Genomic DNA, 26,617 nt, shown 5'->3' with positions numbered 1-26,617 from the left:
GGGCGTAACTAATAGGCTGTTATCCTGGATGCTGTGCATTCCCATTGTGTGAACAGCGCCACATACAAGTCTCTAATGTGCAGTCATATGCCAAGCAGCCACCCCCTCCATTAATTTGGTAGGTTGTGAGTGGCTGCCTCATCAGTATTTCTGCCCCTGTGTTGCCGCCATCTTAACCACATGGGTCCACTGCATGGGTGCATTTGTTTGGAGGCCGAGGCAGGTAAGCATCTCCTGCCTTTTTTGTTATTTACATGTGGCATAGACGTCTAGGACACAGACATCCTGAGAGTATAATGGCGTTACAAAAGAAGAATTTGACAAAAGACCTATTGATATCTAATTGCTCAATTACGGTAAAATGTGAATGTTGTATAAAATCTAAAGCTACAAGAGTATCTATACCTAAAGGGAGTGAGATAAAAAGCACAAGACCACTTCACTTGGTACACACTGATGTATGTGGAGCCATGAAAGTGACCACATCAGGAGGTAATAGATATATGGTGACTTTCATAGATAACTACTCAAAATACACAGTCACATACTTGATAAAGAACAAAAGTTAAGTTTTTGAAAAATTAGAAGACTATGTGACAAAGTCAAATAACGAGTTTCAGAGGAAGCCAATCACCATCAGGAGTGAAAATGGTGGGGAATTTACAGGACACCAAATAGAAAACTACTTAAGGCCGGTTTCACACGTCAGTGGCTCCGGTACGTGAGGTGACAGTTTCCTCACGTACCGGAGACACTGACTCATGTAGACACATTAAAATCAATGTGTCTCTGCACATGTCAGCGTGTTTTCACGGACCGTGTGTCCGTTTGAAAAACACGGAGACATGTCAGTGTTCGTGGGAGCGCACGTATTACACGGACCCATTAAAGTCAATGGGTCCGTGTAAAACACGTACCGCACACGAATGCTGTCCGTGTGCAGTCCGTGTGCCATGCAGGAGACAGCTCTACCGTAAGCGCTGTCCCCCCAGCGTGGTGCTGAAGCCGCCATTCATTTCTTCTCTCCAGCAGCGTTCGCTGGAGAGAAGATATGAAAAATCTTTTTTTTTTTTTGGTGTTTAAAAAAAGATCCCTGTCCCCAACCCCCTCCCACCCCCTGTGCGCCCCCCCCCACTGTTAATAAAATACTTACCCGACTCCCTCTCCTCGCCACAGCTTCTCCTGTTTGAGCAGTCACGTGGTGCCGCCTATTACAGTGATGAATATGCGGCTCCACCCTTATGGATCTTTTTTTTAAACACCAAAAAAAAAAAAAAAAGATTTTTCATATCTTCTCTCCAGCGAACGCTGCTGGAGAGAAGAAATGAATGGCGGCTTCAGCACCAGATGCAGGGGACAGCGCTTAACTGTAGCACTGTCTCCTGCACGGTGCGTGTGGTACCCAGTCGGCACACGGGCGGCACACGGATGCCGCACGTGTGCCACACCGATGTGCCACGTGAGCACATGGACACAGATAATTCCAGTATCGATTTTTCCGGTACCGGAATTATCTGGACGTGTGGGACAGGCCTAAGACAGAATGGAATAGAGCATCAAAAGACTGTTCCATACACACCTGAACAGAACGGGGTAGCAGAAAGGAAAAACAGAACTCTGACTGAAATGATAAAATGCATGCTAACAGACTCCAAACTCCCAGAGAAATACTGGGGTGAAGCAGCAATGACAGCTAATTATCTGCAAAACAGACTTTTTTCTCAAGAAAGCTGTAAAAAAAACATATGAACTGTGGCCAGGTAAGGAACAAAGTGTGAATCATTTAAGAGTTTTTGGTTGCAAAGTTCTTGTTTATTCCAGAAGAAAAAACGCTCCAAACTTCAAAACAGAGCCATTGAAGGAATATTTGTCAGATATAGTGACAATTGCAAAGGATACAGAATCCTAGATCCTAAGACAGACAGAATCACAGTGAGTAAAGCTGCCGTCACACTAGCAGTATTTGGTCAGTATTTTACATCAGTATTTGCAAGCCAAAACCAGGAGTGGGTGATAAATGCAGAAGTGGTGCATATGTTTCTATTATACTTTTCCTCTAATTCTTCCACATCTGGTTTTGGCTTGCAAAATGCAAAATGTCCTTTCTTTATTGAGGCTTCATATTAAAAAAGCAGAATATAGCAGGGAGAACCTGAGGTTCCAAGTGACGACGATCGTTTCGCTCTCCTGAGCTTCTACGGGACCCGTTAAGCTTAATGTTTTATAAAAATTGTTTTTTTTGCAACAGCTAGTTCAGTTTCATATATCTAATTACTGTTGGACACAGTAATGTTTCTGCCTTGAAATGAGGTTTGTTGTACTAACAGAAAATGTGCAATCTGCATTCAAACAAAATTTGACAGGTGCATAAGTATGGGCACCCCACCAGAAAAGTGACATTAATATTTAGTAGATCCTCCTTTTGCAAAAATAACAGCCTCTAGTCGCTTTCTGTAGCTTTTAATGAGTTCCTGGATCCTGGATGAAGGTATTTTTGACCATTCCTCTTTACAAAACAATTCCAGTTCAGTTAAGTTTGATGGTCGCCGAGCATGGACAGGCCTCTTCAAATGATCCCACAGATGTTCAATGATATTCAGGTCTGGGGACTGGGATGGCCATTCCAGAACAGTGTAATAGTTCATCTGCATGAATGCCTGAGTAGATTTGGAGCTGTGTTTTGGATCATTTTCTTGCTGAAAGATCCATCCCCTGCGTAACTTCAACTTTGTCACTGATTCATGAACATTATTGTCAAGAATCTGCTGATACTGAGAAGAATCCATGCGTCACTCAACTTTAACAAGGTTCCCGGTGCCGGCATTGGCCACACAGCCCCAAAGCATGATGGAACCTCCACCAAATTTTACTGTGGGTAGTGTTGTGAATTCTGTTGTCAAGCTCCCTCCTGTGGTCATGAATGGTACTTCGGCTGGTTCTGTCCATGGGCTTCCTCTGGTGGTTGTGAGTGGGGCTGCGGCTTCTGAGTTTCCTTCCACAGGTCATGAGGTTAATTCATTAGCTGGCTGCTCTATTTAACTCCACTTAGATCATTGCTCCAGGCCACCTGTCAATGTTCCAGTATTGGTCTCTTCGCTCCTGGATCGTTCTTGTGACCTGTCTTCTCCAACAGAAGCTAAGTTCCTACTTGTATTTCTCTTGTTTGCTATTTTTCTGTCCAGCTTGCTATTTTGATTTTTGTCTTGCTTGCTGGAAGCTCTGGGACGCAGAGGGAGCGCCTCCGCACCGTGAGTCAGTGCAGAGGGTCTTTTGCGCCCTCTGCGTGGTTTTTTTGTAGTTTTTGTGCTGACCGCAAAGTCACCTTTCCTATCCTCTGTTTGTTCAGTAAGTCGGGCCTCTCTTTGCTAAATCTATTTCATCTCTGTGTTTGTGATTTTCATCTTAACTCACAGTCATTATATGTGGGGGGCTGCCTTTTCCTTTGGGGAATTTCTCTGAGGCAAGGTAGACTTATTTTTCTGTCTTTAGGGCTAGCTAGTTCCTTAGGCTGTGACGAGTTGCATAGGGAGCGTTAGGAGCAATCCACGGCTATTTCTAGTGTGTGTGATAGGATTAGGGATTGCGGTCAGCAGAGTTCCCACGTCCCAGAGCTTGTCCTGTATTATTATTATTAACTATCAGGTCTTTCCGTGTGCTCTTTACCACCTGGTCCATTATTGTCCTAACCACCAGGTCATAACAGGGTAGCAAGTGTTTTTTTTGGACAGCTGTGTTTTTTGGCCGCCATGCATAACACCTTTTTGTATGACCAAAAAACTCAATCTTGGTTTCATCAGTCCACAGGACCTTCTTTCAAAAAGAAATTGGCTTCTCCAAATGTGCTTTTGCATACCTCAGCCGACTCTGTGGCGTGCTTGCAGAAACAGCTTCTTTCGCATCATTCTCCCATACAGCTTCTCCTTGTGCAAAGTGCGTTGTATAGTTGACCGATGCACAGTGATACCATCTGCAGCAAGTTGATGCTGCAGCTCTCTGGAGGTGGTCTGAGGATTGTCCTTGACTGATCTCACCATTCTTCTCTGCCTTTCTGATGTTTTTCTTGGCCTGCCACTTCTGGCCTTAACAAAAACTGTACCTGTGTTCTTCCATTTCCTTACTATGTTCCTCACAGTGGAAATTGACAGGTTAAATCTCTGAGACAGCTTTTTGTATCCTTTCCCTGAACAACTATGTTGAATAATCTTTGTTTTCAGATCATTAGACAGTTGTTTTGAGGAGCCCATGATGCCACTAATCAGAGGAGATTCAAACAGGAGAACAACTTGCAAGTGACCACTTTAAGTAGCTTTTCTCATTATTGCATACACCTGGCTATGAAGTTCAAAGCTCAATGAGGTTAGAAAACAAAAAACAAGTGCTTTAGTAAGTCAGTAAAAAGTAGGTAGGAGTATTTAAAACAAGAAAATGATAAGGGTGCCCATACTTATGCACCTGTCAAATTTTGTTTGAATGCAGATTGCACATTTTCTGTTAGTACAATAAACCTCATTTCAAGGCAGAAACATTACTGTGTCCAACAGTTATTAGATATATGAAAATGAAACTGAAATAGTTGTTGCAAAAAAAACTATTTTTATAAAACATTAAACTTAAGATTAAAAGGGTGCCCAAACTTTTTCATATAACTGTAGATGGCAAACTGACTGACCGTGGAAGAGCTCTGGGTTAACGCCAAGAGTTGGAGTGCGGCATCATGGGTAATCCGAGGTCCTAAAAAGACCTGTCTCAGAGCGTCCAGAAAACGGGAGGTGTTCTGGATCACCTGTTCGTTACGCTTCCATAATGGCGTAGCCCACTCCAACGCCCTGTCGGTCAAGATGGACATCACAAATCCGACCTTGGCCCACTCGGATGTGTATCGTGAGGCCAGTAGCTCCAGCTGAATTGAGCACTGGTTCATGAAACCCCTGAAAGCCTTTCTGTCCCCAGAGAACTTATCAGGCAGTGAATAGCGAGAAGCTATGACAGGAAGTTAGTTTGTACTACAACAAACCCTAACATCAATAATGAATAGATAAAGTGCTGGGATACTTAGTGAAGACATAATAAATATATCATATCATAAGAATCATAAAAGGTCGAATCTAAAGTGCAACGTGCATGTGATTAGCATACATACAAAGTGCTATAGGCTGAAGACAGCCACTAGAAATTAATACGCCGAAAAAAAAGATATAGTCCAGTAAATTATAATGCCAGCCAACAAACAAAATTACATACCATGAGCCTGAAGAAGACGCAGGGACTGACGTCTGTGCTGAGCAGCAACTGCAGCGGCCAGACCAGAATGCGAGACCGCAGTACCAGACAATGCTTGGGATCTATCCCGCGCAGCTGGAGAATCCTGGCGCCTAACAGTCAGACTCCCCACTTAATCATGCAAATCAATTATATTAAAAACGAAATGCAATAAAAAAAATTGAATATCATCAGCACTGATAAAAACAGGATTAATTTTGGCCTCCGGTGGGCTTACATAGGAACATGCAAAGTTTAGTTTGGAAATCATACTATGCATCATCATGTATGTACATTATATATATTGCTGTACAGTGACATACATTATTTGTGTTTTATTGGTAGTCTTGACACTGTGATCGGACACGTGTTACTACAAGGCGTTAAACATTGTCGTCACTTACTGCAAAGTGTTGTAAAACCGGTTTATCTGTTTCCTTGCGGGAATAGGTGTGTTATTTATACCTGATAAAGTCATTGACCTAAGATATGCAGCACATTTTTTATGGTCACCTAACAACCACAATTATTGTTAATGGGTATTAACTCAAAAACAATCATTTAGCATCTCTAAATGTGAAATAACTACAATGTGTGTCCTAATTTTATAATGGTGTCATACCGTAGATGGAAACAATGAAAATATATCCCCTCATGACTCTACCATAAGAAAAAGATTGGGCAAAAATGGCATGGATGGTAGAGTTCCAAGAAGAAAACCACTGCTGAGCAATAAGAACATAAAGGCTCATCTCAGTTTTGCCAGAAAATATCTTGATGATCCCCAAGACTTTTGAGACTGTGGACTGACGAGACAAAAGTTTAACTTTTTGGAAGGTGTGTGTCCCATCACATCTGGTGTAGAAGTAACACAGCATTTCAGAAAAGGAACATCATACCAACAGTAAAATATGGTGGTGGTAGTGTAATGGTCTGGGGCTGTTTCGCTGATTCAGGACCTGGAAGACTTGCTGTGGTAAATAGAACCATGAATTCTGCTGTATACCAAAAAATCCTGAAGGAGAATGTTGAACCTCAAGTTGAAGTGCACTTGGGTGCTTGGGTAATGCAGCAGTGCAATGATCCAAAATACACCAGCAAGTCCCCTCTGAAAGGCTTAAGAAAAATAAAATTAAGACTTTGGAGTGGTCTAGTCAAAGTCCTGACCTTAATCCGATTGAGATGCTGTGGAATGACCTTAAAAAGTCAGCTCATGCTTGGAAACCCTCCAATGTGGTTGAATGACAGAAATTCTGCAAAAATGAGTGCGCCGAAATTCCTTCAGAATGTTGATGGCAGTGTTGCTACTAAGAGTGACCCAAACAGTTAATATGTTTAGGAGGAAATAACTTTTTTACACAGGATCATGCAGGATTGGATTTATTTTTCCCTTAAATACCGTATATACTCGAGTATAAGCCGACCCGAGTATAAGCCGACCCCCCTAATTTTGCCACAAAAAACTGGGAAAACTTATTGACTCGAGTATAAGCCTAGGGTGGAAATGCAGCATTTACCGGTGAATTTCAAAAATAAAAATAGATCATTATTTCCCCATAGCTGTGCCATATAGTGCTCTACACCATTCATATTTCCCCATAGCTGTGCCCCATATAGTGCTCTGCACCGTTCACTGTGCCCCCTAGCTGTGCCATATACAGTGCTCTGCACCGTTCACTGTGCCCCATAGCTGTGCCATATACGGTGCTCTGCACCGTTCATTGTGCCCCCTAGCTGTGCCATATACGGTGCTCTGCACCGTTCACTGTGCCCCCTAGCTGTGCCTTATACGGTGCTCTGCACCGTTCACTGTGCCCCCTAGCTGTGCCATATACGGTGCTCTGCACCGTTCATTGTGCCCCCTAGCTGTGCCTTATACGGTGCTCTGCACCGTTCACTGTGCCCCCTAGCTGTGCCTTATACGGTGCTCTGCACCGTTCATTGTGCCCCCTAGCTGTGCCTTATAAGGTGCTCTGCACCGTTCATTGTGCCCCCTAGCTGTGCCTTATACGGTGCTCTGCACCGTTCATTGTGCCCCCTAGCTGTGCCTTATACGGTGCTCTGCACCGTTCATTGTGCCCCCTAGCTGTGCCTTATACGGTGCTCTGCACCGTTCACTGTGCCCCCTAGCTGTGCCTTATACGGTGCTCTGCACCGTTCATTGTGCCCCCTAGCTGTGCCTTATACGGTGCTCTGCACCGTTCACTGTGCCCCATAGATGCTCCACATTAATCTGTGCTGCCGCTGCTACTGCTGCAATAAAAAAAAAAAACACATACTCACCTCCCTTGATTGCAGCTCCCAGCGTCTCGTTCCGGCGCCTCCATCTTCCCGGCGTCTCTGCTCTGACTGATCAGGCAGAGGGCGCCGCGCACACTATATGCGTCATCGCGCCCTCTGCCTGATCAGTCAGAGAGCGCAGACGCCGGGAAGATGGAGGCGCCGGCCGGGAAGATGGATCGGCGCCCGGCGGCTGGAACGAGGACAGGTGAATATAACATACTCACCTAGTCCTGGCGATCCTCGCGCTGTCCCCTCCTGTCTTCGGCGCTGCAGCTTCTTTCTCTATCAGCGGTCACCGGCACCGCTGATTAGAGAAATGAATAAGCGGCTCCGCCCCTATGCGAGGTGGAGCCGCTTATTCATTTCTGTAATGAGCGGTCCCACGTGACCGCTGAAGAGGGGAAGAAGCTGCAGCGCCGAAGCCCGTGGGACGGCAGGGACAGCGCGAGGATCGCTGGGACTAGGTAAGTATACCCCAGCGCCCTCAGCCCCTCACCCGCCGACCCCACCGCTACCGTGACTTGAGTATAAGCCGAGGGGGGCACTTTCAGCCCTAAAATTTGGGCTGAAAATCTCGGCTTATACTCGAGTATATACGGTAATAAAGACCTTCATTTAAAAACTGCATTTTGTGTTTACTTTTGTTATCATTGTCTAAGTTAAATTTGTTGGTTGATCTGAAATATTTAAGTGTGACAAACACGCAAATGAATAGGAATCCATGAAGGGGGCAAACACTTTTTTCACACAACTGTAATGTATATGGGCTCATCATAATGAGCCATGAAATTCATTAATTGTGAATTGCATTTATTAGGCCTTGCACTTATGTGCCCTCTAATAGCAAGAAACTGCTTTGAAGATGACAGTGGACCCCCTAACCCACTGAACCTTTGCACAAGTTGCTCCAACGGTTAAAGCCCCCAGTGTCATTTTTCCCTAGGGGGCAAAAAAGTGGATTTTCTTTCCCGATTTCCCTGACTAAAAATCCTGTGCATTTCATTTACGCCACATTCACATGTTCAGTATTTGGTCAGTATTTTACATCAGTATTTCTAAATAAAAATCAGGAGAGGAACAATCAGAGGAGTTTGGCTTACAAACACTGATATAAAATACTGACCAAATACTGAATGTGTGAACATGGCCTTATAGTAGCGCTGCACATCTACTAGAAAATCTCTTGCACACAGTGTGAAGAATGATTGCAACATTAATTGACCAACACTGTGGATTTGAAATCTGCAGCATGTCAATTTATTCTTCAATGCAAAGACTTAAGCTTAAAATAACAATATCCTTTTCCCCTCAGTGTTTACCACTGCAGATTTTACTCCAGCACGAAGAAAGGAAACATAGAAATATAGATAGAAAAAGCCAGATTACTCACCGGTAATGCTCTTTTAATGAGTCCACGACAGCACCCCACTGGAGAGAGGGATCCGCCCCGCAGAAACAGGAAACCTACAGAGAGATAAAAGGGGGCGGTCCGCCTCTCCTCCTCAGTTTTGATTTCAGAGTACCCGGAGGACCGCCAGTATTAGGCAAATATCATTTATTTCATTTTCAAACTTATTTGCTTATGTATGATTAAAAGAATTTTACTCAATAGTATATACTATATTAATCTAGGGAGGGATGTAAGAGGGTGCTGTCGTGGACTCATTAAAAGAGCATTACCGGTGAGTAATCCGGCTTTTTACTCTTCGCCGCGACAGCACCCCACTGAAGATCTTTCAGAGACCATCACCTAGGGGGGGACCACTGTGCTGAGGACAGTCCTGCCAAAGTCTAGGTCAGAAGTTGACCATAGGTCAAGCCTATAGTGATTATAAAAAGTAGAAGGATTTGACCAAGTTGCCACCTTACATATAGTCTCAATTGGGACCTCTCCCCTTTCTTCCCAGGAGGATGCCATAGCTCTGGTAGAGTGCGCTGTTAAGCCTTCGGAGGGTTTTCTTTCCTCGCGGAATAAGCCAGTCTGATAGACTCTCTGATCCACCTGGATAAGGTGCGTTTTGTTACTCCATGACCCTTCTTGTGACCCTGGAAGGATATAAACAGAGCCCTACACTGTCGCCAGCTACTGGTCCTTTCAATGTACTTTAACACTACTCTTCTAACATCTAGAGTGTGGTACCTCTGTTCTTCAGGAGTGGAAGGATTACTGAAGAAAGTGGGCAAGATTATTTCTTGTGACCTATGAAATTTCTTTGCTACTTTGGGAAGGTAGGAAGGGTCTGGTTTAAGAATCAACTTATCCTGAAAAGTTAGCAGGAAAGGTGGATCTATAGAAAGGGCTTGGATGTTACTGATTCTCCTAGCTGAGGTCAGTGCTACCAAGAGGGCCGTTTTTAGTGATAGGCTTTTGATGGGTATTTAATCTATTGGTTCAAATGGAAAGTCTGTTAGGGCTTGTAAAACTAAATTTAGATCCCAGGGTGGAATTCTAGGTATGTTAACTGGATTTATCCGTTCGCAGGCTGTGATAAATCGGGACACCCATCTATCTCCTGCAATGTTATGGCCATAGAGGGCTCCTAGTGCTGAAACATGAACCTTTAAGGTGTTTACAGTTAAACCTAGTTCTCTCCCTTTTTGAAGAAATTCCAGGATAGATTGTATCGGAATTTCTGATGTGTTGGGAGATGTATGGAATTGTAGGAATTTCTTCCATATTCTTGTATAAATTTTTGTGGTGGAAGGTTTTCTACTTTGGAGGAGTGTGTCAATCAATCCCTCCGAGAACCCCCTTAATTTTAGCATCTGCCTCTCAAATTTCAGGCCGTCAGATGAAGATTGTCCACCTGAGGGTGGAAAAACGGTTCCTGGAAGAGAAGATTGGGTGTCGAGGGGAGGACCCAAGGATCTGAGACCGACATGGTTTGCAGCCACAAGAACCATGGTCTCTTGGGCCAGAATGGAGCTATCAGTATCACTCTCGCTCCTTCTTCTCTGATTTTGCGTATGACCTGTGGTAGTATTATGATCGGAGGAAAGGCGTATGCCAGACTGAACTGCCAAGGGGCTTGGAGAGCGTCCAGAATGTCCGGATGATCCGCTGGAGATAAGGAGGCAAATCTCCGGACTTTGTTTCTTCTTGTGGCAAAGAGATCTATTTGAGGATGACCCCATAGGGATACTATGTCCTGAAAAATATGCTGGTTTAGGCACCACTCTGTTATGATCTGGTGGCCTAGGAGCAGCATGAGACGGACTCTGGAGAAGGTGGTCCCTGTACTGACCGCAAACCCTGAACCTAGCAGCGCAACTAGAAGTAGCCGTGGAGGGTACCTAACACTCCCTAGACCCCTCGACACAGCCTAAGATCTAACTTCCCCTAAAGACAGAAACAGGAAACCTATCTTGCCTTAGAGAAAATCCCCAAAGAATAGATAGCCCCCCACAAATATTGACTGTGAGAGGAGAGGGAAATAACATACGCAGATATGAAGTCAGATTTTAGCATAGAAGGCCATACTAGCTAAAAAGAAAGAATAGAACAGAGTACTATGCGGTCAGTATTAAAATACTAGAAAATATCCACCACAGAAAATACAAATCACCACATCTGACTAAAGACATGGAGGGTATATCTGCATCTCCAGAGACACAGCTTGGCTGCAAAAAATCCTTCACAGACAAAGCTGGACAAGACAAAAACATAAATATGCACAGAACTATAAGGTCCACAGCAGGTGGACAGCAAAAACAAAGCCAGGACTTATCTTTGTAGAAAAGCACAGCAAACTGGAGAGACCAGAAGGGATGTGAATCCTCCAAAAACAATGGACAACTGGCAGGGACTAAAGAGTCCTGCAAAGCTATATACCCCAGTCAGTTTTGCAATTAGTAGATACACCTGTCCAATCCTGCAGTCCAGACACAACTGCATTACCCTCTACAACCACCGGAGGGAGCCCAAAAGCTGAATTCACAACACCACTCCCCCTGTCTCAAGGTGTGTCGACTTAAGAAGTCTGCCTGCTGGTTGCTTTCCCCTCTTATGTGAAGCGCAGTAAGGGATGCCAGGTGACTTTCTGCTAGATTCAAGATTTCTCCAGCAGAAGACATAAGAGTCTCTGATCGAGTGCCTCCTTGCCTGTTTAGATACGCCACTGTGGTGGTGTTGTCTGAAAGGATTCTGACGTCTTTTCCCCGAAGCTGTGGGAGAAAATGGTACACGGCGTATTTTACTGCATTTAGTTCTTTAAGGTTAGATGAGTTGCAGCTTTCTTCCATGTCCCATAACCCTTAGCAAAAATCATTCCCCATATGAGTGCCCCATCCGTGAGGACTGGCGTCAGTGGCTATGGTATGAGATGGCGTTATTACCCATGGAACACCACTCATCAAATTATTTGAATCTAGTCACCACGTTAAGGAAGTTAAAAACCTCCTGTGACAAGGTTATTTTTGCATTTAGGCGACAAAATAACCGTCTTTCTTCTTGTAAAATTTAATGTTGTAGTGTTCGGGTATGATATTGATCCCATTTCACTGCAGGTATACAAGAAATAAGGGATCCCAGCAATGACATAGCTTGTCTTAGGGATACAGTATATGTGGACTATTTATTGCAGCTAGGACTTTGTGTTTGATGAGTAGTATCTTTACCTGAGGTAGAAGACACTTTTGGGTTATGGAGTCTAGATGGAACCCCAAGAATGCTTGACGGGAAAGTGGAGTAAGTCTGGATTTGTTGGCATTGATGATCCAGCCTAGATCCTGTAGAGAGGAAATTGCGTGAGCTAAGCGGTCAGCACATTGAGTAACTGAATTTCCTATGACCAAAAAGCCATCCAGGTAGGGCACAATTAATGTTTCTTTTTGGCGAAGATAGGCCATCACCTCTACCATTATCTTGGTGAAGACCTTTGGCGCTGTAGAAAGGCCGAAGGGCATGGCCGTGTACTGAAAATGACGAATCTTGCCATTGATTGTCACTGATACAGTGAGGAACTTTTGGTATCTGTCATGGATAGGGAGATGATAATAAGCATCTTTTAGATCAATGCCCCCCATCATACAGTTTCGAAAGAGGAGTTTTATAGTGGATCTAATGGATTCCATCTTAAATGTATGGTTTTCAATAAAGGAATTGAGTTTTTTAAGGTTTATGATTGTCCTGAATGAACCATCGGGTTTGGAAATCAGGAATAAGGTGTCATGATTCCAATGGCAGGGAATCACAAAAGGACAAGCACCAACGAGCTCTAGGGTGATGGAACCTGAGCTGACCGCGACCCTAAACCTGAACACACAAATAACAATAGCCGGGGAACGTGCCTACGTTGATCCTAGACGTCTCGCACCAGCCGAAGATCTAACTTCCCCTATTAGAAGAAACACAGACCTCTCTTGCCTCCAGAGAAATACCCCACAGAAATAGCAGCCCCCCACATATAATGACGGTGAAATGAGAGGAAGGCACATACACAGTATGAAATCAGATTCAGCAAAATGAGGCCCGCTAAAACTAGATAGCAGAGGATAGAAAAGTAAACTGCGCGGTCAGCAAAAAACCCTTCAAAAAACCATCCTGTAATTACTTGAACTCATGTTCCAACTCATGGAACATGAGGAGCAATTACAGCCCGCTAGAGCAACCAGCAGCAAAGAAACAATTATATGCAAGCTGGACAAGACAAAAATAAATCAAAACGTGGAACAAGAAAATCAAAAACTTAGCTTGTCCTGAAGATTACTGAAGCCAGAAGCTGAGGTAACAAAACACTCTGATAACCTTGATAGCCGGCGGGGAAATGACAAGAAAGCCCGGTTAAATAGGAAACTCCCAAATCCTAATAGAACAGGTGGACACCAGAGACAGCAGAACACAAATCACCCAGTACCATCAGTAACCACCAGAGGGAGCCCAAAAACAGAACTCACAACAGTACCCCCCCTTGAGGAGGGGTCACCGAACCCTCACGAGAACCACCAGGGCGACCAGGATGAGCCCTATGAAAAGCGCGGACCAAATCATCAGCATGAACATCAGAGGCAACCACCCAAGAATTATCCTCCTGACCATAACCCTTCCACTTGACCAAATATTGGAGTTTCCGTCTGGAAACACGAGAATCCAAGATCTTCTCCACAACATACTCCAATTCTCCCTCCACCAGCACCGGAGCAGGAGGCTCAGGCGAAGGAACAACAGGTACCTCATACCTCCGCAACAACGACCGATGGAACACATTATGAATAGCAAACGATGCCGGGAGATCCAAACGAAACGACACAGGGTTAAGAATTTCCAAGATCCTATAAGGACCGATGAACCGAGGCTTGAACTTAGGAGAAGAGACCTTCATAGGAACAAAACGAGAAGACAACCACACCAAGTCCCCAACACGAAGTCGAGGACCCACGCGGCGACGGCGATTAGCAAACTGCTGAGCCTTCTCCTGGGACAACTTCAAATTGTCCACCACATGACTCCAAATCTGATGCAACCTATCCACCACCATGTCCACTCCAGGACAATCAGAAGGCTCCACCTGACCAGAGGAAAAACGAGGATGAAACCCCGAATTACAAAAGAAAGGAGAAACCAAGGTAGCAGAACTAGCCCGATTATTAAGGGCAAACTCGGCCAGCGGCAAAAAGGTAACCCAGTCATCCTGATCAGCAGAAACAAAACACCTCAAATAAGTTTCCAAGGTCTGATTAGTTCGCTCCGTCTGGCCATTCGTCTGAGGGTGGAATGCAGACGAAAAGGACAAATCAATGCCCATCTTAGCACAGAACGTCCGCCAAAATCTAGACACAAACTGGGATCCCCTGTCAGAAACGATGTTCTCCGGAATCCCATGCAAACGAACCACGTTCTGGAAAAACAGAGGGACCAACTCAGAGGAGGAAGGCAACTTAGGCAAGGGTACAAGATGAACCATTTTAGAAAAGCGGTCACACACAACCCAGATGACGGACATTTTTTGAGAGACAGGGAGATCCGAAATAAAGTCCATGGAAATGTGCGTCCAAGGCCTCTTCGGGATAGGCAAAGGTGACAACAATCCACTGGCTCGAGAACAGCAAGGCTTAGCCCGAGCACAAACCTCACAAGACTGCACAAAAGAACGCACATCCCTAGACAAGGAAGGCCACCAAAAAGACCTGGCCACCAAGTCTCTAGTACCAAATATTCCAGGATGACCTGCCAACGCAGAAGAATGGACCTCAGAGATGACTCTACTGGTCCAGCTATCCGGAACAAACAGTCTCTCAGGCGGACAACGATCAGGTTTACCCGCCTGAAACTCCTGCAAAGCACGTCGCAAGTCTGGGAATACGGCCGACAAAATCACCCCATCCCTAAGGATACCAGTGGGCTCAGAATTTCCAGGGGAGTCAGGCACAAAACTCCTAGAAAGAGCATCCGCCTTCACATTCTTTGAACCTGGCAGGTATGAAACCACAAAATTGAAACGAGAGAAAAACAGTGACCAACGAGCCTGTCTAGGATTCAGATGCCTGGCAGACTCAAGGTAAATCAGATTTTTGTGATCAGTCAAGACCACCACACGATGTCTAGCACCCTCCAGCCAATGACGCCACTCCTCAAATGCCCACTTCATGGCCAAAAGTTCCCGATTACCCACATCATAATTCCGCTCAGCGGGCGAAAATTTTCTAGAAAAGAACGCACATGGCTTCATCACTGAGCAATCGGAGCTTCTCTGTGACAAAACCACCCCCGCTCCAATCTCGGAAGCATCAACCTCAACTTGGAAAGGAAGCGAAACATCAGGCTGACGCAACACAGGAGCAGAAGAAAACCGGCGTTTAAGTTCCTGAAAGGCCTCCACAGCCGCAGGAGACCAATCAGCAACATCAGCACCCTTCTTAGTCAAATCCGTCAAAGGCTTAACAACACTAGAAAAATTAGTTATAAAACGACGATAGAAATTAGCAAAGCCCAAGAACTTCTGCAAACTCTTAAGAGATGCAGGCTGCGTCCAGTCACAAATAGCCCGAACCTTGACGGGATCCATCTCAATAGTAGAAGGGGAAAAAATATACCCCAAGAAAGAAATCTTCTGGACTCCAAAGAGACACTTTGAGCCCTTTACAAACAAGGAATTAGCCCGCAGGACCTGAAACACCTTCCTGACCTGCTGAACATGAGACTCCCAGTCATCAGAAAAAACCAAAATATCATCCAAATACACAATCATAAATTTATCCAGATATTCACGGAAAATATCGTGCATAAAGGACTGGAAGACTGAAGGAGCATTAGAAAGTCCGAAAGGCATTACCAAATACTCAAAATGGCCCTCAGGCGTATTAAATGCGGTTTTCCACTCATCACCTTGCTTTATTCGTATAAGATTATACGCACCCCGGAGATCAATCTTAGTGAACCATTTAGCCCCCTTAATGCGAGCAAACAAATCAGTCAACAAAGGCAAAGGATACTGATATTTTACGGTAATCTTATTCAAAAGACGATAATCTATACAAGGTCTCAAGGACCCATCTTTCTTGGCCACGAAAAAAAAACCTGCTCCCAAAGGGGATGAAGATGGACGGATATGTCCCTTTTCCAAGGACTCCTTAACATAATCCCGCATAGCAGTATGCTCTGGCACTGACAGATTGAACAAACGACCTTTAGGAAATTTACTACCAGGAATTAAATCTATAGCACAATCGCAATCCCTGTGAGGAGGAAGCGAACTGAGCTTAGGCTCCTCAAAAACATCCCGATAATCCGACAAAAATACAGGAACCTCAGAAGGAGTAGATGAAGCGATAGAAATCGGAGGTGCATCATCATGAACCCCCTGACATCCCCAGCTTAACACAGACATTGTTTTCCAGTCAAGGACTGGATTATGAGTTTGTAACCATGGCAGACCAAGTACTAGAACATCATGTAAATTATACAACACCAGGAAGCGAATCACCTCCTGATGAACGGGAGTCATACGCATGGTCACTTGTGTCCAGTACTGAGGTTTATTCATAGCTAAAGGTGTAGAGTCAATTCCCTTCAAAGGAATAGGGACTTCCAGAGGCTCAAGACTAAACCCACATCGCTTGGCAAATGACCAATCCATAAGACTCAGGGCAGCGCCTGAATCTACATAGGCATCGACGGAAATGGATGATAATGAGCAAATCAGAGTCACAGACAGAATGAACTTAGACTGTAACGTACTAATGGCAACAGACTTATCAACCTTTTTTGTGCGTTTAGAGCATGCTGATATAACATGAGCTGAATCACCACAATAAAAACACAACCCATTTTTCCGCCTATAGTTTTGCCGTTCACTTCTAGACTGAACTCTATCACATTGCATTGTCTCAAGTGCCTGTTCAGAAGACACCGCCAAATGGTGCACAGGTTTGCGCTCCCGTAAACGCCGATCAATCTGAATAGCCAGATTATTATCCAAATTATTTCCAAATTATTTCCAAATGGATTGAATGATATCATAGAGAGAGTTTAGAGGATTTTTTTTTTTTTTTTTTCTTGTGATTTTTTTTTTCTTCTTGTGTTTTTTTTTTTTTTTTCTTTTTTTCCCTTTGATATATTTTTTTATTTTTTTATTTATTTTTATTATTTTTTTTTCTCTCTCTTTCTTGCATCAATGTTAACAAGGCTGTATCAATCAGTGGGTGTTTTCCTGAACTTGGTCCACACCCCAAATCAAGTTTCTGAGACTGGGATAAAAGGTGTGATACTATATATAAGTGTAATTGAATTTTATACTAGTAGGATTTGTACGGTGTTTTTATGATACCTGAAGAAGGATATATACTGTATCCGAAACGCGTTGTATCTCTTCTATTTTAAGTTATGAAATAAAAAAATATTAAATATCATCTTTGAATGTGAGTCCTGGGAAGCGCTGCCATTCATGGGCTGGATGTGCTTTTCTTGAACTACTCATCCTGTGTGAGCCTTACTCTGGCTCTCTCACTTGGATCCACCCGAGGCAAGCTGCAAGCCCTGTATATTGAAAAGTATCTCAGAGGGAATTTGGAGGATACACGATCTAAAGCCATTTTAGTCTTTTATCAGGTGAGTGCATAAAATTGTGCACCCTTTAAAGACTATAATATTGTGTTTACGCACTTAGGGCGCCGCGATTTGTCTGTTCTTCTCTCCCAAACAGGGTTTTTTTGTATAATCCCTGTAGGGAGGAAGCGAACTGAGCTTAGGCTCCTCAAAAACATCCCGATAATCCGACAAAAATACAGGAACCTCAGAAGGAGTAGATGAAGCGATAGAAATCGGAGGTGCATCATCATGAACCTCCTGACATCCCCAGCTTAACACAGACATTGTTTTCCAGTCAAGGACTGGATTATGAGTTTGTAACCATGGCAGACCAAGTACTAGAACATCATGTAAATTATACAACACCAGGAAGCGAATCACCTCCTGATGAACGGGAGTCATACGCATGGTCACTTGTGTCCAGTACTGAGGTTTATTCATAGCTAAAGGTGTAGAGTCAATTCCCTTCAAAGGAATAGGGACTTCCAGAGGCTCAAGACTAAACCCACATCGCTTGGCAAATGACCAATCCATAAGACTCAGGGCAGCGCCTGAATCTACATAGGCATCGACGGAAATGGATGATAATGAGCAAATCAGAGTCACAGACAGAATGAACTTAGACTGTAATGTACTAATGGCAACAGACTTATCAACCTTTTTTGTGCGTTTAGAGCATGCTGATATAACATGAGCTGAATCACCACAATAAAAACACAACCCATTTTTCCGCCTATAGTTTTGCCGTTCACTTCTAGACTGAACTCTATCACATTGCATTGTCTCAAGTGCCTGTTCAGAAGACACCGCCAAATGGTGCACAGGTTTGCGCTCCCGTAAACGCCGATCAATCTGAATAGCCATAGTCATAGACTCATTCAGACCCGTAGGCGCAGGGAACCCCACCATAACATCTTTAATGGCCTCAGAAAGGCCATCTCTGAACTTTGCAGCCAGGGCGCACTCATTCCACTGAGTAAGCACTGACCATTTCCGAAATTTTTGACAATATATTTCTGCTTCATCTTGCCCCTGAGAGAGAGCTAATAAAGCTTTTTCAGCCTGAATCTCTTGGTTAGGTTCCTCATAGAGCAAACCCAATGCCAGAAAAAACGCATCCACATTAAGCAACGCAGGATCCCCTGGTGCCAATGCAAATGCCCAATTTTGAGGGTCACCCCGCAGGAAAGATATAATAATCTTAACCTGCTGAGCAGGGTCTCCAGAAGAGCGAGATTTCAAAGAAAGGAACAGCTTGCAATTGTTCCTAAAATTCAGAAAACTAGATCAATCTCCAGCAAAGAACTCTGGAATAGGAATTCTAGGTTCAGACATAGGAGCATGTACAACAAAATCTTGTATATTTTGAACCTTAGCAGCAAGATTATTCAAGCTGGAAGCTAAACTCTGGACGTCCATGATAAACAGCTAAGGTCAGAGCCATTCAAGGATTAAGAGGAGGAAAAAAAAAAAAAAAAAAATCAGCCAGGCTGCAATTAGGGCTAGGCAGCAACCTCAGAGGAGAAAAAAAAAAAAAACTTCCTCAGACTACTTTTCCTCCTACTTCAGCCCAAACATTTTGTGGCCGGCTATACTGTCATGCTTCCAATGGCAGGGAATCACAAAAGGACAAGCACCAACGAGCTCTAGGGTGATGGAACCTGAGCTGACCGCGACCCTAAACCTGAACACACAAATAACAATAGCCGGGGAACGTGCCTACGTTGATCCTAGACGTCTCGCACCAGCCGAAGATCTAACTTCCCCTATTAGAAGAAACACAGACATCTCTTGCCTCCAGAGAAATACCCCACAGAAATAGCAGCCCCCCACATATAATGACGGTGAAATGAGAGGAAGGCACATACACAGTATGAAATCAGATTCAGCAAAATGAGGCCCGCTAAAACTAGATAGCAGAGGATAGAAAAGTAAACTGCGCGGTCAGCAAAAAACCCTTCAAAAAACCATCCTGTAATTACTTGAACTCATGTTCCAACTCATGGAACATGAGGAGCAATTACAGCCCGCTAGAGCAACCAGCAGCAAAGAAACAATTATATGCAAGCTGGACAAGACAAAAATAAATCAAAACGTGGAACAAGAAAATCAAAAACTTAGCTTGTCCTGAAGATTACTGAAGCCAGAAGCTGAGGTAACAAAACACTCTGATAACCTTGATAGCCGGCGGGGAAATGACAAGAAAGCCCGGTTAAATAGGAAACTCCCAAATCCTAATAGAACAGGTGGACACCAGAGACAGCAGAACACAAATCACCCAGTACCATCAGTAACCACCAGAGGGAGCCCAAAAACAGAACTCACAACATAAGGGAGAGTAGAATCCCCTACCTTCCTGTCCTTCAGGAACCTGGACTAAAACCCGTTTTGATAACAGGGTTTGGATTTCAAGCTCCAGAGCCTGTTGTTGTGCAGGCGAGCTGAGGGATGTTATAATATATGATTCATGGGGAACACGAGAGAATTGTAATTTAATTCCATCTCGGATAATATTTAAAACCCACGAACTAGTTGTTATCTTTTTCCACTGGGTGGTGAAAAATTTTAATCTGCGCCCTACTGGTATATCCTCAGTACTTGTTGTCTTTTGGGGGGTTGGGTCTTCTAAACATGGTACCTCTTTGTTTGTCCTCTTTAGCGGTCCATGTTGTTGACCTATCTGTTTGCCTCCTTTTGCCAAACGGTCTCCTCTTAAAGGCCCTCCTGTAAAAGGGAATAGAGGAGTCAGGAAAAGCTTTTTTCCTGTCCTTTGCTTTTTTGAGTATTTCGTCTAAGGTCTTACCAAAGAGGTACTCACCCTCACATGGGATTGCACATAGCTTAGATTTTGACTACGCGTCTCCTTTCCAGCTTTTCATCCATAGCGCTCGCCTTGCATTATTCACGAGGCCTGCAGATCTTGCTGCCAAACGGAGAGAGTCGGCGGATGCGTCCACCATAAAGGCTGCCGCTCCTCGTATTAAGGGGATGGCCGCCCGCAGTTTTTCTCTTGAAACCTTATTTTCAATTTGCTGGTCTAACTGGTCAATCCAAATGAGCATTGACCGGGCATCGCAAGTGCTGGCTACTGCAGGTTTGAATATTCCTGTAGTCGCTTCCCAAGAACGCTTAAGGGATGATTCAGCCTTACGATCCAAAGGATCGACAAGTAGTCCCACATCCTCCACAGGTAGAGTGGACTGCTTAGAGGTAGAGGCTACGGCTGCGTCGACCTTAGGGACTTTGGTCCATGTAAGAAGTTCCTCGTCACTAAATGGATATTTTCGTTTTGACGCAGATGGTAGAAAACTTCTTTGATCCTGTTTCTCCCACTCTCTTTTAATTAATGCTTTCACTGCTGGTATAACTGGAAAACATCTCCTCTTTCTCTCTGCTAAACCCGCGAACATTATGTCCTGCATGGTTTGCGCACCCTTTCTCTCCTCACACCCCATGGTATTCCTAATCGATTTTACCAAATTGTCCACACTGTCTAAGGGAAAACATGAGCGTCCCTCGATCTCTGATGAAGATGATGATGGTGAAGATGATAGGGAGGCTTCTGAAAGTACAGTTTGGTCACTTTCGGAGTCTGACACAGGTGTTGGTGTTTTGGATCTAGTTTTATGCGGTTTTTCCTGGGCCATAGTTTTTAGTTCCTCCCTAATAGTGGCACGTAAGTCCGTAATGGACACTGCTGCTCCCTGTGTCGTTTCCTTAAAACAGTCTTTACAAAGTTTTTTGGGGTATGAGTCTGGAAGGGGCTGGCTACACAAGGCACATTCCTTATGTTTCGTTTTTTGTCATTTTTTAGTCTGGTCATCATAAAACATAGCGAGAGAAGGAGAAAAGAGAGAGAGGAGGAAGACAACATCAGCTTAATAGGCAGAGTTAAAAACTCACCCAGTGAAGCAATTAGTACCGGATCAGAAGGCCGAGATCCTGTCCTGGATCCGTCGCTTTTACGAGCGGTCTCAGAGGATCCTCTGGTGTGATCTTTGGCGGGGGGTACTGGATCTCCAGCTGTGGGGGTCCATGGCACCTGGGGATGACATCTCTGCATCGCCGAATTACACTTGTTTGGCCGTTTAAATAGTGCGCCCTTTTTTTTTCTTTCCCTGCGCAGTGCGCATGCGCAAATCGGCGCTGGCTCCCCCGCCGCTTATCCGGCCTAGACACCCCGGAAGTCAACCATCCACTTCCGGGGTAGTCTGTATTACGGCGGTTGGCGCATGCGCGGTCCGGGATTCAGCACTGGGCCGCAATGGGAACGCTGCCGCTTCTCCTTACCCGACTCCAGCCGGCCTTCCCGCACTGCCGTACTGCACGCTGCAGATGATGCCGGGCAGCCCTCCCTGGACCCGGCCGTCTGCACGCTCCATCAGACGAGGAGGAAGCCATCTAGCGGAACTCCCCCGACGCTGCTTCCAGGCTGCAGCCCCTGCCGTTCTCGCGGATACCGCACAGGCGGCATGCTAGCCCAGGTATGTCCTTTGTAGAAATCCTGCTGTTCCCGCAGGAACAGGAAACCTAAACTGAGGAGGAGAGGCCGACCGTCCCCTTTTATTTCTCTGTAGGTTTCCTGTTCCTGCGGGGCGGATCCCTCTCTCCAGTGGGGTGCTGTCGTGGCGAAGAGTAAAAATTATTTGACCAGGCTAATAGAAATGATTTAACCCTTTCATTTCTTGACAATTTTTTGCACTTTCATTTTTTCTTTTCTTTCTTCCAAGAGCCAAACCTTTTTGAATCCACCACTTATAAAGTTGTATAAGGTCTTGTTTTGTGCGGGACAAGTTGTACTCTCGGATGACCCTGCCTATTTTACCATATAATATACTAAAAATGGGGAAAAAATAGATTGAAATTAAATGGTGAAAAAAAAAGGAACTCTGCCTTTTTTGAGGTTTCTTCCAGTCAGTATGATCATAGCAATACCAAACCTATAGGGTTCATTTTAAATTTGTTTTCATTTAGAATGTTTAGTTTATTTTAGCTGCTATTTTTTGCATTGTAAGTTGAAGTTTTTATTGATAACATTTTTTGGATACCTACAAACTTACTTGTTTTGCGTGCTTTCTCTTGCATTTTTTTTTAGAAAGTGCAGCAACCAAAAAATGGCATTTCTGACATTTTATTTTTTATTCTTTGAGAAATTCACCATGTACTTAATATTTATATAAATGTAAACTTTAAATGTTGTAATGTTTGTTATGCATTTTTTAAATTAATTTGTACTTTATTTTATAGGGGACTGGAACCTACGATATTTTGATAATATTCTGGTACCACATACTTTAGCACCACAGTCCACAGGCTGGGATTCATAAGAGCACCAAGATGGCAGTGATTGTGGTCTACAAGAGGCCCCCCGGCTTACATGGTAACCCATTTGTACCTTTCAATCTCATTGATAGACTGTTATCAACTAATTAAATAACATTGTTAGAGATTTACAGAGGTCTTTAAATGGTCACAGCAGCTACCAGAACCAATTCAGATCACTTATGCTAGTGGCAGGTGCTGGCTGCATAACACAGCCGGCACGTGTCTGTATTCAAGCAGGTTCAGCTCCTGATCCCACTCCTTACACCTCCACCCCCTACCATTTGATGTATGGTATGTGGACAACTCCATATTATTGGCAACCAGGACGCTGCATAAATTTTAAAAAAATCTTTACTTACCTCACAGAATGACGTCACTCCTCTACTCTGTGCCCCGTGTAACTAGCTAGTCTCATGACATAGTGGCATGTGATTCCAGCAGCCTGTACATTGTCTGCACCTGTTAGGGCTGGCGGAATGCACCGAGTAAATATATATGTTAAATAGGTGCGTTTGCAACCCGGGGTCCACCGTGCAGGAGAGAAACCTGCTTCTAGCAAATGGCGGCGCTGTATGGCGGTATAAGCGAACTCTGTTACTTCACAGAATCGCAAAGATATGAAAACGCTGTGCCCTGTTAAGCTCACAGAGGATCACAGCTACATAACTGAGCAAAAGTAAAGAGTGGTCATGCAGTCAGCAAAGCACACAAACAACTCCTCTCCGGTGGAGCCGAAATTCTAGTGGCTGTACGCCAGCCCTGAATCCATACACACAAAACTCCTCACCAGAGGTGCCGGTATTCTAGGGGCTTATTTCAGCCAACCCTGACCACATACATGACCACAAGATAGCAAAGCTCACAACATAGGTTGATACTAGCGCATACCATGCGAGCCTTTTATAGCTGCAGCAGACAAGGACCTTCCTTGTGGTCCAATAGGAGCTGCTACAGGACCTGAGCATGTGACCCCCAACCTCCAATGAGAGGTCCTCCCGTGGGCATGCTCAGTGTGTGCAAAGCAGGACTTGGTCCCAGAAAAGCCTGCTTACCGCTGACCGGTGCTGGCTACAAAAGCAGAGCCTGGAAAGGCAGCAGTAACCCTTTGCACAGTATCAGGCTGAGCGAGACGCTGGGACTGACGTCTCTGCTGAGCAGGCTCCACTGCGGCTGATGTAGAATGGGAGACTGCAGCAGACATGGTTCGAGATTCCCCCTGTGCAGCGGCGGGAACTCAACACCTAACAGCACCCTTCATAAGTACATCTGAGTGGAAGAGCATTGTTTATTTAGATGCAAAGACTGTAGCTGATAAGGGACCACTGATTGGCTGCAGTGGTCAAGTGACATTGTTAGTATCTGTTTTGAACTGTGTTTATTGTTATGCTGTAATGTCTATTGTCTGTACAAGTCCCCTCTATAATGTAAAGTACTGCAGAATATGTTGGCGCTATATAAATAAAAATTATTATTATTATTATTATTATGTCAAGAGACAACCCAGGGACACAGCTGAGAGCAAAGGAGCGTCGATGGCCCAGGAGTTAAGTTAAGCTTTTTGTTTATATTTATACAGCACAATGGGGCCTCTACTAAGGGATTGTTAAAGGGCCACTGTCACCCCCCTCCAGCCGTTATAAACTAAAAGAGCCACCTTGTGTAGCAGTAATGCTGCATTCTAACAAGGTGGCTCTTTTAGTTTTAGGTTCAAGTATACCCCAAATAAAGCGTTTTTATACTTATCCACAATTCCTTTCTCTAGCCAGGGAGGCGGGTCCTCACTCCCCAGCTCTAACCGCTCCTCTGCCATCACTCCAATCTTGCTGTGCTTTTGGCGCCGCCCCCTCAGCGCTGTGTACGTTTCAAAACCAGCGCCTGTGCAGTGTACTGCTGTGCTGCGCAGACGCAGTAAGCTCTGGCCGTCTGACGTCCCAGCCAGGCTTGCAGACTGCGCCTGCGCGGGCATTGTGGCCAGCCACCTTTGGAATCCCCGCCCCGCACTGTTCATAATGCATAACACAGTGCGGGGCGGGGATTCCAAAGGTGGCTGGCCGCAATGCCCGCGCAGGCGCAGTCTGCAAGCCTAGCTGGGACGTCAGACGGCCAGAGCTTGCTGCGTCTGCGCAGCACAGCAGTACACTGCGCAGGCGCCGGTTTTGAAATGTACACAGGGCTGAGGGGGCGGCGCCGAAAGCGCAGGAAGATTGGAGTGACGGCAGAGGAGCGGTTAGAGCTGGGGAGTGAGGACCCGCCTCCCTGGCTAGAGACAGGAATTGTGGATAAGTATAAAAACGCTTTATTTGGGGTATACTTGAACCTAAAACTAAAAGAGCCACCTTGTTAGAATACAGCATTACTGCTGCACAAGGTGGCTCTTTTAGTTTATAACGGCTGGAGGGGGGTGACAGTGGCCCTTTAATGAGTGGGCAACCCCTCTAATGGGTGGAAATAACAGGGAAAATGGCCAAAGAATGTCACATTTATAAACTTCAAAAAAGCCATGTTGCATGAGAGACTATGAGAAGATTGAGCTGATCGCTAATTTGGGTATGTGCAGATTTTCACCACGCCATTGTGAGTCCATATGTGTCTTTGATGTTGGAAACGATCTGCGGCCAAAAAGAAACTTAAATGAAATCGAAAGATTTGGATTACCTGTATATACTCGTGTATAAGTCGACCCAAGTATAAGCCGAGGCTCCTAATTTTGCCTTGAAAAACTGGGAAAACTTACTGACACGAGTATAAGCCGGGTATGCATGGTCCCGTAATCCCTATTCTGGTATGCATGGTTCCTCATCCCCAACCTTGTATGCGACAAGTCAAGTATCAATTCAGTTGCACTGGTTATTCAGAGTGAATAAATCTGAAGGTTCCTTTTGTTTTTTGGGGAGAAATGGGGTGGCTGCCATCCAGTTACAAGGAGACCCAATGATTTGTAAGCAGGTTACTTGATCGCAGCAGTGCAGACAATTAGGAGACAGTGGTACTTAACCAACACTAATTATTTAACTAACACAAAAAGGAAAATCTATTTCTAAGTATATACAGTTTATATATCTACTATATAATTGTCTAAGGGTCACTTCCATCTTTCTGTCCTTCTGTCTGTCTGTCTTTCTCTCTGTCATGGATATTCATTGGTCGCGGCCTCTGTCTGTCATGGAATCCAAGTCGCTGATTGGTCTCGCCAGCTGCCTGTCATGGCTGCTGCGACCAATCAGCGACAGCCCCAGTCCGATTAGTCCCTCCCCTGCAGTCAGCACCCGGCGTCCACTCCATACTCCCTGCAGTCACCGCTCACACAGGGTTAATGCCATCGGTATCGGACCGCGTTATGCCGGGGGTAACTCACTCCGTTACCGCCGCTATTAACCCTGTGTGACCAAGTTTTTACTATTGATGCTGCCTATGCAGCGTCAATAGTAAAAACATCTAATGTTAAAAATGATTAAAAAAAATAAAAAATCATTATATACTCACCTTTCGCGACGCTCCGGTGACCGCTCCATGCAAGCGGCAGGTTACGGTGCCAAGGATAGTATGGGAGAAGGACCTGCCTGTTATGAACAGGTGATTCAGAACCACAATGGACCTAGTGGTTAAGAGCACACAAAATGACCTGATAGTTACTAACATAGGACGAGCTCTGAGACGTGGGAACTCTGCTGACCGCAATCCCTAATCCTATCATACCACACTAGAGGTAGCCGTGGATTGCGCCTA

General features: G+C 44.7%; 1 long non-coding RNA gene across 1 annotated transcript in view; it reads left to right on the top strand.

The window, feature by feature from the left end:
- Positions 1-26,617, top strand: part of LOC138673972 (uncharacterized) — a 237,326-nt gene that overhangs the window by 171,594 nt on the left and 39,115 nt on the right. Inside the window, exon 2 of the long non-coding RNA XR_011320400.1 lies at positions 22,814-22,946. This is a non-coding gene — a long non-coding RNA (uncharacterized lncRNA). The remainder of the gene's footprint in view (positions 1-22,813; positions 22,947-26,617) is intronic.

This window comes from Ranitomeya imitator, chromosome 4, assembly GCF_032444005.1.
Source record: "Ranitomeya imitator isolate aRanImi1 chromosome 4, aRanImi1.pri, whole genome shotgun sequence".
In the NCBI taxonomy this organism is placed as follows: domain Eukaryota; kingdom Metazoa; phylum Chordata; class Amphibia; order Anura; family Dendrobatidae; genus Ranitomeya; species Ranitomeya imitator.
Note: the sequence above shows the minus strand (reverse complement) of the source record. Positions and strands in the feature narration are given on the sequence as shown.